Here is a 2542-nt window from a genome sequence, read left to right as displayed (position 1 = left end):
CTGAGTTTGAAGTGACCTCACAGAAGACCGCTCAAGCCATGAACATTATATGATCTGTCTTTTCTTATTGCTTTCAACTTATATCTCATCAACCCTTGGCTTCTACAGGAAGTTGATATGCTAAAATTACATAGGAGACAAAAAGAAACCCTGACTGTAGTAGCTTGATCTGAAATCAAGAGAGACCCCAGTGGTCTGTTCCTTGATTCAGCACAGAGCTCTCTGCCTTGCTCAAAATAGATTTCCAGGCCCTTGCGCGCGCCCTGGTGTCCAGCGCTGTCTGCCTCCGTAGTCCGAGCCCACTCTGAGCCTCTCGCCGCGTTAGAGCCCTCCGCGAGATCCTGGTGGACAGCCCTGACGTGTTCTACAGCGCCAAGGCCATCGAGGCCCACTGTTACTGGCTTCACTTTCCGCACCGCCCAGCAGGTGCCCCGGCTCGGGGTCATGCTTGTAGGCTGGGGTGGGAACAAAGGCTCCACTCTCACAGCGGCCAGCAGTGATGGCCAACAGGCTGCGTCTGACCTGGCCCACGAGCACTGGTCGCAAGGAAGCAAACTATTACGGCTCGTTGACCCAGGAGGGCACCGTGAACCTGGGTCTGGATGGGAACGGCCGGGAGGTGTTTGTACCCTTCAGCACGCTTCTACCCATGGTAGCCCCCAACGACCTGGTGTTTGACGCCTGGGATATCTCGTCACTAAACCTGGCCGAGGTGATGCGGCGCGCACAGGTCCTGAATTGCAGCCTGCATCCTGGCCCTAGGTCTACATTCCTGAGTTCATCGCTGCCAACCAGACAGCACTTGCAGACAACCTCATCCCTGGCACTCGTGCACAACAGTTGGAGCAGATCCTAAAGGACATTAGAGACTTCCGATCCAGCGCAGGATTGGACAAGGTCATCGTGCTGTGGACCGCCAATATGGAGCCTTTCTGCGAGGTGGTCCCAGGTCGCAATGACACAGCTGAAAACTTGCTGCGTACTATCCAGCTTGGCCTGGAGGTGTCACCGTCCACACTCTTTGTCGTGGCCAGCATCCTGGAGGGCTGCGCCTTTCTCAATGGGTCCCCACAGAACACGCTGGTACCTGGTGCCCTGGAGCTGGCTTTCCAGCGCCATGTGTTCGTGGGTGTGGATGATTTCAAGTCTGATCAGACGAAGGTCAAGTCTGTTCTAGTGGACTTCCTCATCGGCTCTGGCCTCAAGACCATGTTCATCGTGAGCTACAACCACTTGGGCAACAATAATGGGCAGAACCTGTCTGCACCACTGCAGTTCCGCTCCAAGGAGGTGACGAAGAGCAGCGTGGTGGACGACATGGTTCAGAGCAACAGTGTCCTCTACGTACCAGGAGAGGAGCCAGATCACTGTGTGGTGATCAGTATGTGCCCTACGTGGGGGACAGCAACCGTGCCCTGGACAAGTACACCTCAGAGCTGATGCTGGGTGGAACCAACACCCTGGTGCTCCACACCACTTGTGAGGACTCGCTCTTGACAGCGCCCATCATGCTGGACCTAGTACTGCTCACAGAGCTCTGTCAGCGAGTGAGCTTCTGCACGGACTTGGACCCTGAGCCTCGGGGCTTCCACCAGGTGCTGTCGCTGCTCGGCCTCCTTTTTAAGGCCCTACTCGTTCCTCCTGGCAGCCTAGTGGTGAATGCACTTTTCCGCCAGCGCAGTTGTATCGAGAACATTCTCAGGGCCTGTGTGGGGCTCCCGCTCCAGAACAACATGCTTTTAGAGCACAAGATGGAGGGCTCAGGCCCAGACATGAAGCCAGGGGAGATGGTGGCTGCCAGCCCATTGCCACATAAGAAAGAGTCCACACCTGCTGCCACCAATGGCTGTACCGGCGATGCCAATGGGCACATGCAGGCACCAACACCAGAGGTGTCCACTGCTTAAATCAAGTAATTCTTTCATCCAACCCTCTCATCATTGTCCCCAGGACCTTGCCAACAAAATAAAGGATCCCCATCAAAAAAAAAAAAAAAAGATTTCCAAAGTCACCACTGTGTGTGCACAAGCCAATGCGTAAAAAAAGAACTTTCTCTTTTAGTATCTTCTATTTTAATTTTCCTTATTCCTGTAAATGCCTCTTTTGTAGATAAAGTCTTGGTGCACATCATTCAATGAGGGCCAATCTTCTGGTACTGGGAAATGTAGCTAATGTCAGCAAGGGAGTCTATTGCACAATGTTTGAGTGGGGTATGGTCAATTTTATGGCTACAAAATACTTAAAAACTAATTGAACCACATGAGGATCAAAGACATTTTTGTTTGTTTTCTGTTCTTGTCCAATTAAGCTAGTCAGTTGCAAATAACCATTAACACTGACAAACTACATTTATTGAAAGCTTTCACTAAATAATGTTTCTAGAATTTTTAATTTCTTCATTTACTTGTAATCGGGAAATTGCTTCATAGTCTTAATCCTCAGTAAAAGACACATTGATGTAAAATATATTAAAAACTAAAAACAAACTTCTAGATACATTTTATAGACCAGATAATGTTCTACAGGCTTGTAGTAGTGACAG

At 50.4% G+C, this 2542-nt stretch overlaps 1 pseudogene; it reads left to right on the top strand.

Moving 5' to 3' along the window:
* Positions 1 to 429: 429 nt before the first annotated feature.
* LOC101990925 lies at positions 430 to 1937 on the top strand (annotated as a pseudogene).
* Positions 1938 to 2542: the final 605 nt, after the last annotated feature.

Source organism: Microtus ochrogaster, linkage group LG3, assembly GCF_000317375.1.
Source record: "Microtus ochrogaster isolate Prairie Vole_2 linkage group LG3, MicOch1.0, whole genome shotgun sequence".
Classification (NCBI taxonomy): domain Eukaryota; kingdom Metazoa; phylum Chordata; class Mammalia; order Rodentia; family Cricetidae; genus Microtus; species Microtus ochrogaster.
Note: the sequence above shows the minus strand (reverse complement) of the source record. Positions and strands in the feature narration are given on the sequence as shown.